The sequence below is a fragment of the Trachemys scripta genome, chromosome 10 (assembly GCF_013100865.1).
Source record: "Trachemys scripta elegans isolate TJP31775 chromosome 10, CAS_Tse_1.0, whole genome shotgun sequence".
NCBI lineage: Eukaryota > Metazoa > Chordata > Testudines > Emydidae > Trachemys > Trachemys scripta.
In genome coordinates, this window is record NC_048307.1 from 63,229,657 (window position 1) to 63,244,236 (window position 14,580).

Here is a 14,580-nt window from a genome sequence, read left to right on the forward strand (position 1 = left end):
ATTTAAAGTCTGTTTTATGGTCTTAGAGTAAAAGTTAATCACCAAGGCCCATTCAAGCAGGAGGGAATTGTCCCCGCCCCGGTTAGCGTAGCCTGAGGTTCAATTGTCTAGCTTTGCTCTATCAATGAAAGATCATCAGACTACTTCAAACAATCAAACCTACTTGGAGGTAAAACAAGGAGCATAACAACAGAAAGGGGAATGCCCTGGCTATGAATAAAGACAAAAGACTGTTTCAGTACTACAGAGGAGGGGAGAAGCCATCTTGGGGAGCAGAGATGTTCTCATGAAATAAAAAAAATTGGCTTCTGGTTCCTGTGAAGCCAGCCAGCTCTGCAACAGACTGAACTTTGGGGGGAAAGCTTATTTCATTCGATAGGAAAGGTAACATTAGTAAATACACCTCTATCCTGATATAATGCGACCCGATATAACATGAATTTGGATATAACGTGGTAAAGCAGTGCTCTGGGCGGGCGGGGCTGCGCACTCTGGCGGATCAAAGCAAGTTCGATATAACGCGGTTTCACTTATAACGCAGTACGATTTTTTGGCTCCCGAGGATAGTGTTATATCAGGGTAGAGGTGTATATGCCCTAATTCACATTCCATGATTTTGTTTTGTATTGTAACCATTTGTTTCCATCACACTGTTTCTAGTTGAATCGCTGTTCTTTCCTAAATAACCCTTCTCTTGTTTTATTACCATTGCTGTGTGTTATACAGGAGCAGGAGTGTAGGGTAAAATTAGTAAACTGGGGCACACTGCTCCTTTGGGGGCAGAGGATCTGGGATTTCTGTGAGTAGCCAGTGTCAGGGGCAGGTTCTCACAGGAGAACAGTTCAAGGGGACTCTTGTTTACCTGCAAGGCAAAGACAGGCTGGCATAGCCCAGAGAAGAGTTCTTGAATGGCTGACAAGCCGGTGGTGTTACAGAGCCAGCACCTAGCCACCATGGGCAAAGCTACTGCTCGCTAGAGGCAGGGAGTTACAAGTGAATAACAGCCCTGGGTATAGGGTGACCAGATGTCCCGATTTTATAGGGACAGTCCCGATTTTTGGGTCTTTTTCTTATATAGGCTCCTATTACCCCCCACCCCTGTCCCGATTTTTCACGTTTGCTGTCCGGTCACCCTACTTGGGTACCCCAAGAACCATCAGTCATATAGCAGCTCTATATAATGGAGCAGATGGGAATGTGACCTTTCTCTTCCATGTGAGTGCAGTAAGAGAAAAGGGGGGCCAAGAGAAATGGGGCACTACTGGTACCATCTCTCCTTCCTTCCAGGATGCTTTCGTCCCCTCTCCCCACCTCATTATCTCAATTTTGGCCATGTTAGTCATTTAAACTCATTTCATGTCCTGTGACAGGCTCAGCAAGAGGAGGAGGAGAAACTGGGGAGTGAGATGCCCCCTGCAGTAGGTACACAGGGTTTTTTTTTTTTTGTTACTAACAGAACAATACAATTGTGGAGGTAACACAATTTGCCACCATCACATTATTCACTCTGCTTATGTGTTCAAATCTCCCCCCTGCGCCCCCCCCCAAAAAAAACCTGTCTGATCTATTTAGACTGTAAGCCACATACGGTCCTTCAGATGTTTTAATCTGGCCTCAAGCTCTCTTGAGCTCTTGCCGGGGAGTGGGATCCGGGGCTTGCTCCGCTCTGCGCATGCAGTGGCTCCGTGCGTCTCCTGGAAGCAGCGGCATGTCCCCCCTCCGGCTCCTATGCAGAGGCGCAGCCAGGGGGCTCTGCACACTGTCCCCGCCCCAAGCGCCCCCGTGCAGCTCCCATTGGCTAATGGGAGCTGCAGGGGTGGCACCTGCGGACAGGGCAGTGTGCGGAGCTGCCTGGCCGCGCCTCTGTGTAGGAGCCAGAGGGGGGACATGCCGCTGCTTCCAGGAGCTGCTTGAGGTAAGTACCGCCCCGAGCCTGCACCTCTGACCCCCTCTTGCAGCCCAACCCCCGATCCCCCTTCTGCCCTCTGAGCCTCTTGATCCCAACCCAGAGCACCCTCCTGCACCCCCAATGCCACATCCCCAGCCCCACCCCAGAGCCTGCACCCCCAGCCAGAGCCCTCACCCCCCCCGCATCCCAATCCCCTGCCTCAGCCCAGAGCCCTCACCCCCTCCCACACCCAACCCCCAATTTTGTGAGCATACAATTTCCATACTCAGATTTGGTCCTCGGGCCAAAAAGTTTGCCCACCGCTGCCTTAGACGCTACCCTAATAAACATGATTAATACCAAAACTGTATCAATGGGGGTTTGGTTTGCAGGGTCAGGGACTAGAGACTTCAGCTTCACCACAATGAACTTCTCAATCCCAAACCTCTGTTGGACTGGCGTGTAACAAGCCAGGGTAGCTTCCACTGTGACTGGAGCTCTCATCCTGCCTGTGCAGTTGTGGTTAAAGGGTGAACTACACTCTTAGACCCCTTTTAGTCCCTCTCAAGTGCACCAGGTCTGGGGTGCCAGGCCTGGCTTCCTGACCCTCACTCTGGGCATGATATGGGGAAGATCACTAAATATTAAACTCACCTGCAGTATAGCTGATACAGTGCACAGCAGATAAGGTAGCAAACAACACACATACTGAATAGACAGGCATTTCCTTTTCTCTAATTTTTAATGTTTCCTTTAATGTAAAGTCTCCTGCTTTTCTTGTAATAAGGAAGAATGTAATTAGGAGGTCTCTTGTTGGCCTTCTTGGCACAAGATCATTCATCATTTTGAATGCTTTTATTTAACTTCTTTGTAAATCAAGTCATCTCATTTGTAGCAGTTCACTGTCTCTAGTCATTTTTGCTCTCTTTCTTTTCTAAAGTCTTTAAAAACAAAATAAATGTGGAGTGTTTAATATGGAATGCAACATTGGAGGCAAAGAAAGACTAGAGAGGTGTCTGGGCTACAGAGTTCTGTTCTGGACCACAAACGCTCCAGCATTTGGACTTATGTCAGAGGTTTTAATTTAGTCCTATGTCCAAGACATGTTCTAAAAATGGATATGATAATATTGCCTGCATATATTCTTCATTCTCTTTTTAATACATCCTAACATTTCCTTTTGACTTGTTACTTTTCATTGAGATGTCGTCTTAATGGACTGTCCACAGTGATCCTTATAACTTCTCCCTTCCCTAACCTTAAGATTTTACAGCCAGTTCAGAACTCATCATTGTGCAGAAGTAGTTTATATTCTGCTTTCCAGTGTTCATTACAGTATCTTCAATTTTTCTACAATGAACATGGTCTACCATTCTGTTATCCAGTTACCTAACTTTGTTGGGTCCTTCTGGAGTGCCTCACAAGCATAACCAATGAACACAAAGGGAAAAAAACAAAACCACACAAATCTCTACATAGACTGCATTGTATTCCAGAATCAGGCAGCTTAAAATGCCATAAGATGCTTTATAGAAAATAAACGGGAAGCCAGTTTTTGTAGAAGTAGATTAAAATAGCTGGCAGCTTTTGAAGACATTATGTCTTACTGTTTCCAGTGACTAGCTGAATATAATTACAAAGCGCAGTAATGATCAGTTTTTCATATTGTGTCTGCTGAGGTGACATTGGTGTGGATGTATGGGTCCAGTACACTACACTCCTTAGATCATCTTGTCAAGTTCAAATGGAAGCTGTCTAAAGTCTATTCACACATCAAAGCTTTATAGGATGTTAGTCAATAAATACTAAGTTGTCATGCTGAGATAGGGAAGGCAATTTAATAAAGCCATTGGTTGTGAATCAAAACAAGTGTGTTTTATTCACTATCTTCCTTCTATATGGAAAATAGAGTTTAATTATCCCTCTGCCAAGTCTTCCCCAGATTATCCAGTTAGTTAGTTATGGCCTTGCTCTCATGATGCTGAGTAGAATACTGCATGCTCCCCATCAGTTTCTATTGTCTCCCTTCCCCATTCATTCAGTTTTATGTTTGCTACAAGCCGTTCTATTTGGTACCGCATTTCCTGTCTTATTACCCTTGCTTCTGCCACAAATAGTGGCCATTATGGGCCTGAAGTCCTGCCTTGCTGATGCAGGACAAACTCCCATTGACTGCAAAGATGAATGGGGCTTGTCTCCTGGTTACTTCTCTTAGGACAAAGGCATACTTAATAATAAAGCCACAAGTTACATATAGACCAGATACTCTCCCAGAGCCTTACAGGTCTACCTGTTCTGAGATGATTCCTGACATCTGGGTGAGTTCCACAGAGTGCCTGTTTAAAAAAACCTAACCTCTAAACATTCTGTTCTTGCAGGACAGGTGCAATAGCAAGTAATCAGAACCACACCTTATTGGGCCCCTACTTGCTAAGTGGGTCTCTGGGGCATATTGGGAATGTAGAGCTAGTGCTTCAAGCCCCAGATGGTGATGCTCACCTGGCTGGTCATTACTAGTCAAGTGTCAGCAGTGTTTGCAACTATATGGTAGAAGACTAGGTCCCTGCACCCATGAACTTAAAAACAGAGTCTGATCTAGACATTTCAGCTAAGACATCAGCAAGTCTTGGCTCCTGCACACAGCCAAAGTATATTGGGGCAGGATACACCACATCACATGTATGGAGCTCTTGCCTTCCAGACCCTGCATTCATGTACCTGAGGTGTGTATGTTAAGAAGGAAGGAAGGAAAAGAACCACCTGCAGTATCACACGTTTGGATTTTAATATAAATGTCCCCAAGTTCAGGGGTGTTAAGATTCAGTGTTTGTTTCAGCCTCTTATAAATACAGGGACCAAGAGGAAACAAAAATTTAGACCCAGATCCGGATCCTGAAGCCACCTTTGCCCCTGACCCAAAGAGGAAGAGAAAAGTTCTGCAGTTTTTGTTTGACTTAGTTTTTCGTTATTTACAGAGTTCAGCCAAGACATTCCAAAGAGCCCAGGAGTGGTTGCCTGGGGGTAAAGGCGGGTTACACTAGCTTTAGGCCCAGAATTTGACAGTGGTCAACATTTGACAGTGGGCCTGTACGTTCAGCATACATTACCATGAAGGACTAAAATGTTTATACATTAAGAACATACAAGCCTCCAGCATCAAGCCTGCATCATGCCCCATATTGCCCTTTCTACATACGCCTCACAGAGACAAGCTCAAAGACACAGATGAGAATTCAAACACCTCCAAAGTTAAGGTGTATTTAGATCCAGGTTTTGTTCTAACATATTGGAGATGGCGCTCAAGTGCAAAGTTCAGGTCATGACTCCTCAAAAGTCAGGGGATGTTTTGATGTAGGGTTTCAGTTTGTGGGGGGATAGCTCAGTGGTTTGAGCATTGGCCTGCTAAACCCAGCGTTGTGAGTTCAATCCTTGAGGGGGCCGCTTAGGGATCTGGGGCAAAATCAGTAGTTGGTCCTGCTAGTGAAGGCAGGGGCTGGACTCAATGACCTTTCAAGGTCCTTTCCAGTTCTAGGAGATAGGATATCTCCATTTTTTTTTTATTCCCCGTTTTTAAGATAGGAGATAGTTTTCATAGTGGGGCCACTTCCTCTTCTTCAACCACCAACCCCAGTCCTCATTCCCAGATAGCCTCCCCTTCACAATTACCGATAGACTCCCAGAGCTCTCCTTCCTTTACCCCTAAAATCCCTTCCTCCGTTTCCATGACTTCCCACCAACCAGCTCTCCTGGCCTCCAACAGGTGATCCACACCCCATCGCCTTTGAGCAGCCCTGCAAGGCAAGCATTAGTACCCTGGCTTTTCCAGTTACTCCTCCCTGCCCACATCCCCTCTACCTTTGCTGATCTTTGCAGGGCCCAATAGGTCAGGTAGAATATTTCTTAGCCTCCTAAACCAGCATCACACTGGTGCACTCTGAAGCTTTTCCAGTCAGCCACACCCCACCCTGCACTGCACGTTTTCACTTTCACACCAGTTAGGTTAACTGAGAGCAAGCATCCTACAGTCTTTTATTGTGAGTGCACAACCTTTGGTAAAACAAACCAACTCAAATTTCTAATAGAAACCCTGCCCAGCTAAAATAGCCTTGTTGAAGGAAAACTTTAAAGAGGAAACTATATGGAGAGCAGGGAAATTTGCTGCCTAAAAAGCAGCCCACTCACACTTCTATTAATACTGTTGTCAAAATCCTGGATATCAAAAGGCAAATGTGCTAAAGCTGAATGAAATTGCAGTTTCAGCTTCCAGGGGCTTGCGTGAACTTTTCTCGCCGTTTTGTTTCTCATGGTTTGTGCCCTTTGAGGTATGTTTTTAATTCAAATTAACGCCAAAGCTCGAAGCAAACCTCTGCTGAACCACTTGAGTTTTGTGTGGTCTCCCGCCAAAACAAATGTGTCAATACAGGTTTGCAGAGGTGGCACAAATTTTGGCCTGGTCAAGGAACCAGGAAGGAACTGGTTACAAAAATAGCTTCTCCCAGTTCTAGAATTCACCGGGTTGCGATGCTCCGGGAATGGCGGATGAATGGAAGTGCAGGCAAACTGGGCACAGTCAGACACCTTGGGCCTGGTTTTCAGGGGAGCTGCACACCCACAGCACTTATTGATATTGGTGTGACTGTGATGCTCGACATCAGCCCCTAAGGGTTCAGTTCTGTTCTCAGCTGAGAAAGAGCCTGCTGCATTAATGGGAGTTAGCTGAATAAATCCTTGTACATCAAGATGAGACTATGCCTCATAATGACTGCATCTAAAGGTCATGAGAGGGAGTGTTTCTATGCTTACCACACAACAGGAACTGGGCGGGGGGGGGGACTTGTATCCTTTCTGAGTGCCTGCATCTTGTTTTTGTTTGTTTTTTGCAGTGCTTGCTTGATGCTCTGCGCCTTCCCTAGCCGTGACTCTCTGTGCTAAATTGCCCCATCGTTGCCTTTTCCCAGCACCGTAGTCTAGTTTTTCCCTCACAGAAAGGTTGTAATCTGAGTGAGGAATCTATTTCACTGATTCTCTTTAGCAGCCTGTCCTCCTTCTCTGTTACAAGGTCTAGTGATGTTAGAAATCTAGGACACAAAAGCAATTTGTTTCTCTGTGTTACGACTTTTGAGCTTTCCTCAATAGCTCCCCTAAATCATAAATTGCTACTTTGGATCTCTTCACTTTCAAAAGTGAGCTCGCTCGTGCTTGCAGTCTGGCACTGACACTCCTGCTATTTCTCTGTCCCTCTGCCAATCTTATCAGTTATTGTGAAAATGTACAAAACTTGACATGGTCAACAAGAAGTTCATGCCAAAGCTTTATCCAGGCTCCAGTGATGTCATATCAATCCAAATCTAGAGAGTGTTTTCCCCTCCATTTTGGATCCCACTGCTTTTCACTTGAGTGAGAGACCTTTTGGCACCTCTGTTTCTTTCAACCACTTCGGTGGCATCATTACATTTTGATGCTGCTTCTTTCTTCTACAAACTTTCCCACTGATTTAAAAAAGAATCCAGCTGGTCCAGAATACGGCAGCCCCACCTCTTTAGGGACACCTGTCATCCCAGTGCTAGGATACAGCCACTACACTTGACTCATCTCCACTATTGTGCTGCTGTTCTCCTAATGCTCTTCACTGATGTCAGAGCTATAGCAAAATTAAGCATGTGCTTAAGTACTTTGATGAATACGAATGGGATTACTCATATGCTTAAAGTTAGGCATGTGCTTAAGCACTTTGCTGAATCAGGACCAAAATGAAAAGTACCTAGAATCTCCTTTGAATCAGTTGATTTTCCATTTCAGCTATGATATTCCCTTAACTTGCATGGTTGGGAGGACTGATTTTCTTTGTTCACTCTTCTGATACCAGTATTTCTATAAGAAAGAATGACTATATTAACTTCTCCTGGTCAAAAAATATATTACATTTTTCAGGACATATACATTTTTTGTTTCCAGCTCCCATTCTCTCTCTGCTTCAATTGCTTTCCAGGCAAAAAGCAAAAACTGCACTGGGCTCCCAAACAATCAAACCAGTGGAGTAAAATGTTCAAAATCACCCAAGTGTCTTAGGAGCCTAAATCCTGTTTTCAAAAGTGACACTGAAAGTCAATGGGACTTAGTTTCCTAAGTGCGTAAGGCCTAGTCTACACTGGAATACTTCTGCCAGGATTGCTGTATATATACAGTTGTACTGGCAAACCCTCCTAGTGTAGACACAGCTTATCCCAGCAAAAGAGGGCTTTTCTTGGTATAGCTACAACTTTGGCAAGTGAAATAAGTTACACCCACACAAGCACTTTTATGCCAGTATAAAAGACTAGGGCTTTTACTGGTATACAAAATATCATTAAAAAAATTATCCCCCAACCAAATTGCTATACTGGCAAATGTTTCTAGAGAAGACCCTGCCACACGTTAAATCTACGCTATGAGCTAGCGGTAGGATTCCCCCGCTCCTGTCCACGTGCCTGCGCTAGCTATAAATAGCAGCATAGCTATGGTAGAGCAGGCAGTGGAGGCACAGCTGAACCATGCCGAATAAATACCCACCGGTTTCAGGCAGGGTTGTGCTTGGCCTGGCTCAGCCATGCCTCTGCTACTGCTACCAGCGTTACTGCGGCTACACTGTTATTTATACTTGCACTAGCTCAATGAGAGAGAGCGCGACTGTGGGTGCATAAGCACAGGAATCACACCCTGAGCTCATCTTATAGACATAGCCAAAGTCACTTCTGAAAATGGGACGTAGGCTTCTTAGGGCTTGTCTATACTTACGCGCTGGTTCGGCGGCAGGCAATCGAACTTCTGGGTTCGATTTATCGCGTCTTGTCTGGACGCAATAAATCGAACCCAGAAGTGCTCCCCGCCGATGCCGGTAATCCTGCTCGGCGCGAGGAGTACGCGGAGTCGACGGGGGAGCCTGCCTGCCGCGTCTGGACCGCGGTAAGTTCGAACTAAGGTACGTCGACTTCAGCTATGTTATTCACGTCGCTGAAGTTGCGTACCTTAGTTCGAATTGGGGGGTTAGCGTAGACCAGGCCTTCATCACTTAAGCTTTTGAAAGTTCTACCCAATTTCCTTTTCAGATCTAGGAGCAAGAGCCAGCTGCTGCAGGGAAGTCAGCAAACAAAACAGGTTTTTTTCTTTAACAATATGGAAAAACAATAAAGATTTGCAGACAGCTTTTCAAAATAAACACATGGGGTCACGCTCAGCTGGAAAGGGTAGGAACAAGCACTGATTCACATAGCCAGGAAGTTACTGCTGATGGGGAGCAGGGAGTGCCAATAATGAGAATTGCAATTCCCATGGAGCTCACAAGTTTAGGCGATTGACGGTTCAAAGCCCAGATCTGAATGGAACATCTTACATCCCCATTGTTAAAATGTCTTTCATTGCATTCCCTACATTAGGATAGATAAGCAGAGCACTAAATTCTTGTAATAGAGGCTATCAGCAAAATATATGATGCCTCCAAAATAAAACCACGCAGGAAAAAGCATTCCCAGTGGGCTGGATTCCTCCCTCTTCCCCAGGAAGTGATCTTTAAATGTATCAGATGCTCTAGGAGGAGTCAATGTAGTGCCAGTAGCACAGCACTGGGGTGACAGGTGTCCCTAAAGAGGTGGGACTGCCGTGTTCTGGATCTTTTTTTAAGTCAGTCTGTTCATTCCCAACTATAGGAAGTTGCAGCAATCCTGAAGGCCATGAAGTTGACTGCAAATCTTTTTTGGCCAAGATATTGTCTTGGCAGGGGTGCAGCCTCATGGCCAGCTGAAAGTGAAAGGTTTGGTGGTTGGTTTTTTTTTTTTGGCAGCTATCACTATTTGACTGGTTGGAAGCAGTAAAGAATCCAGAACTCCAAGGTTACAGACATGACCATGTGAGGGTAGACTCATTGTGTAGTGGGAAATACAGGGGCAGATTCTCAGCTGGTCTATGTTGTCATAGATGTATTGAAACCAATGAAGCTCTGACATTTTACACCAGGTGAGGATGTGCCACCAGACTGTCAAAATGTTGCCCTCTTCCCACCAGCTTCATCTCTGCCAGACAACTACCTTTCTTCCTTTCTGACCTTGACCTGGCAATGAGCTAGTAGCCCCATCCAGACACAGATATTAGACTCAACTTCATGCTAGTGGTACCACAAAAAAGAATTAGCTGTAGTGGGGAGCGGAGAGCAAACCCAGGAACAAAGGAAGGGTCAGCACTTGTGTCAGAAATAGTGGAAACATTTTTTCCTGCCTGATCTCAATGATACAGAATCCTACAATGACATTTTCATTTTCAAGACAGCAAATGACAGAAGGGCCAGAAATAAACAGAAAGGGTGAAATCCTGGCCCCATTGAGGGCAATGGGAGTTTTGCCATTGATTTCAGTGGAGTCAGGATTTCACCCCCAAAACTGTATTACAAACTGTATTACTGAGACTCCATGGCTCTGTCCATATTTCTATTGGTATATTTGTTAGGCCAGGTCTACACTAAAAAGTTAGGGTGACCCAACTATGTTGCTCTGGGTGTGAAAAATCCACCCCCCTGAGTGACATAGTTAAATTGTTAGACAGCAGTAGGATGATGGAAGAATTCTTCCATTGATTTCGCACTGGGTGCAGGGAGCAAGGTGGGGGGGGAACCTGCAAAGCCATTTTGACTTCAGCTAGAAAACCAGAAGTGCCATGGAGAGGAGGAGCTGGCAGTGCAGGCCTGGGATGGGAGTGGGCACCAAGTCTCACAGCCCGTGGTCCAAGAGGCTTTATGTGCCTTGCCCCACAAAGCTTTGTGGTGCCTGTCTGGAGCACGCAGCTGCCTGCACTGATTGTTGCATAAATCCTCTGTTGCAGGGCTGGTGAGACTCTGTCTGCAGATGAGGGAGCCCGCCGGTGTCTGCCGGTTTCCCCAGGCTCCTGGGTGTCTCAAACAGTGACTCCAGCTAACATGATTGCCCAACCCCCCTAAATTGGGATCCACCCACATTTCTACTTCTAGCTATGTCGCTGGTTCTGATCACGTTAGCAATTAACCCAGAGACTGCAGTTTGTCATCCAAACCCCCATCCAAACCCTCAATACAAAAACAACGACAATGTAGTTCTGCACTGTAATCAACATCAATCTGGATTCTGTATTTAGATGTAGAAAGGGGGGGAAAGCCATTTCCCTTATCAATTCATCCACAGAAACTCACCACAGTATGACAAATAATTCAGCTATGTAGACGCTATTAATAAGCTCATTTATCTGATTTTTGCAGTGCCTGACTTTTGGATGATGCCTATTTAAGGGAAAAAAGCCATAAATGTGTAGGCACTCTCCTCCTTCCTCAGCTGTCACATGGCAAAGAGCCCCCTTTCCTAGACAGAAGGCTAGAAAGGTGCTCTTCAGGGCCAGGTCCAGTTTCTGGCTCATTCCCACAGCAGTAGAAGTGCCATTTGCAAGGCCAACTGGTAAATGGTTCAAGGCGCCGAGTACTTTGTGAAGTGCTGAACTTCCACTGACTCCAATGGTAGTTGAATGCACTCAGGCCCCGGCAGAAATACTTAGGCACTCTGCAGGATCAAGTCATTAGTACTGAATTCTACTCCATTGCAATCTGACAGGGAACAACCGTGTCAAAGTGGAAAAATCCCAGAAAGTTATTGAAACAGTCTTACTATTAAAGATCTAGTGTTTCCACTGCAAATGGGAACAACTCCAAATGAGATTTCTGAGCTAGTGTCTCTTAAAGTCACTTGCTTTGGCTTTGCAAAATACAAGCCCTTCTGCTCTGCTATAATTAAAGATTTTGGGGACATGTCTGAAACAACAAGAGTGGGGAAGTTAGGAATCTGTATGTTATAATTTACACCTTCGTCCGGCCCCTAAACCTGTAAATTACACCAACTTAGTCTCCTACCATCAGCCCACTACTGTCATGTAACTTGCACTCTCCTGTCATTACTTCTGAATTCGATCCATTGTGGTCTAGTGGAAAGGGAATAATTTCAGAGCCTTTCTGTGTCTCAGCTTAACCATCCATTAAATGGATACATCTAGCAGGAACATCAAAGGGTTTGTATGCATTTCTTTAATGTTTATAAGGCACTTTAAAATCTTTGGCTAGGCGTGCAAAGTATTACTATTGTTATGAGCTGGGCAGAAGCTTGTTATGGGTGAGTTAAAACCCCACCTAAGACAAAAGGAGCATGTGACCCTGCCCAGGAGTTTTGGCTGAGTATTGTAAAAACTGGGAAAGATGGACAGAAGAACCTAAAGGAGCAGCTGAAAGCACAGTGACTGATCCTGGAAGAAACTTGAGGAAAGGTTTGGGGAGCAGGCTGAAAAGGGTGCTCTTTGTGCTATGAGCAGTAGACACTGTTTCCTGCTATTTGATTCCTTCTGCGTTCAGAGATGCAGGACTTTGTACAGTCTGTGTAAATAAACAAAACTGCATCAAAGAAAATACCAGACTCCATCAATCTCTGCATCCAACTGGAACATCCCCAGGGCCCTGAAACTTTGATTAGCTGCTCAGGTCAAAAGGGGCAACACTATTATTCAAACTGGGGACTTGGAGATGAAGGGCTGCCACATATAACTAATTACCAGGACTGTAAGCTATTCAGTACCCATCATCAGCCTGCCACAAGATCACAGATGATCTTATAAAAAAAAGAGACTCCTGACGGTAGAATTAATACTGTAGTATTTCTCCTTTTGAATAAAAATAACTTAATTTCTTCCTCGAATAGAATGCATAACAGGAAATATTTATTTTCAAAAGTATAACTCAATGCTGGTTTCATTACTTTAACTGGAATGGAAGGTTTCCTGAAATGCATTTTATACTAACAGATTCTCCTCCTGTCTCTCACCGGCGAATAGATACCACACATTAAATGGCATTCCATGCAAGTTAGTGAGGGCTCATTAGTGGGAAATTGTTGCTTGCTTCTTGCCCGACCAGTTCATTGGAGATTATGCACCTTTCATTGTTTGAACTTGAATCGTTTACAGGGCTATGCATGGACAAGGCAGATGCTCAACCCCCATCGACTGGATCAGACACATAAGAAGGAAAAGTAAAATAATATACTGTACATTATAGAGCATCTTCTATCCAAGGATTTCCAACCTGGGTAATAATCCCAGAAGCACTGAGAAATGAAGTTACTTGCCCATCTTGACGCAACAAGTCAGTTGCAGGATTGGGAATAAAATAGAAGTATCTGAACACCCAATGCCCTACTATAGCCACCAGATGATGTTGCTTCTAAATGCTACTTCAAGAGCTGTTTCTGCACAAAGAAGAGTCCTGGTTTCTATTGTATTGGGAAGGAAACAAAAGGGGGTTGTTTTCTAAATTTTCCCCAATTTTTAAATTTTATTTTCACTTCTGTGCAGTTCCTGTCCCCCTCAGTTTCTGTGGCTTCTGTCCCTTCACTCCTCTGAAGAGTCTCTTTTCACTCTGCAGCTAACTGTCACTTTTGTTGCTGAGCTTCACCGAGGGAAACAGAGTTGAGCAGCTCGTGTCATAACTATAAAGGGAAGGGTAACAGCTCTCCTGTGTACAATACTATAAAATCCCTCCTGGCCAGAGACTCCAAAATCCTTTTACCTGTAAAGGGTTAAGAAGCTCAGGTAACCTGGCTGACACCTGACCCAAAGGACCAATAAGGGGACAAGATACTTTCAAATCTTGGTGGGGGGAGAAGGTTTTTGTTTGTGCTCTTTGTTTTGGTGGTTGTTCGCTCTTGGGACTGAGAGGGACCAGACATCAATCCAGGCTCTCCAAATCTTTCTGAACAAGTCTCTCATATTTCAAACTTGTAAGTAAACAGCCAGGTAAGGCATGTTAGTCTTATCTTTGTTTTCTCAACTTGTAAATGTACCTTTTACTAGGGTGTTTACCTCTGTTTGCTGTAACTTTGAACCTAAGGCTAGAGGGGGGTCCTCTGGGCTCTTTAAGTTTGATTACCCTGTAAAGTTATTTTCCATCCTGATTTTACAGAGATGACTTTTACCTTTTTCTTTAATTAAAAGCCTTCTTTTTAAGAACCTGATTGATTTTCCTTGTTTTTAGATCCAAGGGGGTTGGATCTTGATCCATGAGGAGTTGGTGGGAGAAAGGAGCGGGGATGGTTAATTTCTCCTTGTTTTAAGATCCAAGGGGTTGGATCTGTATTCACCAGGGAATTGGTGAAGAGTCTCTCAAGGCTACCCAGGGAAGGGAATTAGCACATTGGGAGTGGTGGCAGTGGACCAGATCTAAGCTGGTAGTTAAGCTTAGAAGTTTTCATGCAGGACCCCACATCTATACTCTAAAGTTCAGAGTGGGGAAGCAGCCTTGACAGCTCATAACCAGGATTTTCACTGATCCTGCCATTCCTACGTTAATGGAGTTATACAAAGATACACGTTAACTCTGGGATTTTCTATTTATCTCAGGCTATGTTAGTGGCAGAAATCCTGTATTGTGTCATTAAAATAAAATCAATACAACTAATTAGTGGGGGGAAACATAATGACAATTGCAGAGGGACAATGGAGGAGTCTGATGTGTTGTAATTACACATTAATTAACCCAGCTGGCATTGCTTAAATATCTGGAAATAGAACTTATGGGCCTTCTTGGCAATCCTAGTATAAATTAATTAATTTTAAAATCTTGTACGTGCAAACACATGCACACACACGTCCTCACTGAAAAA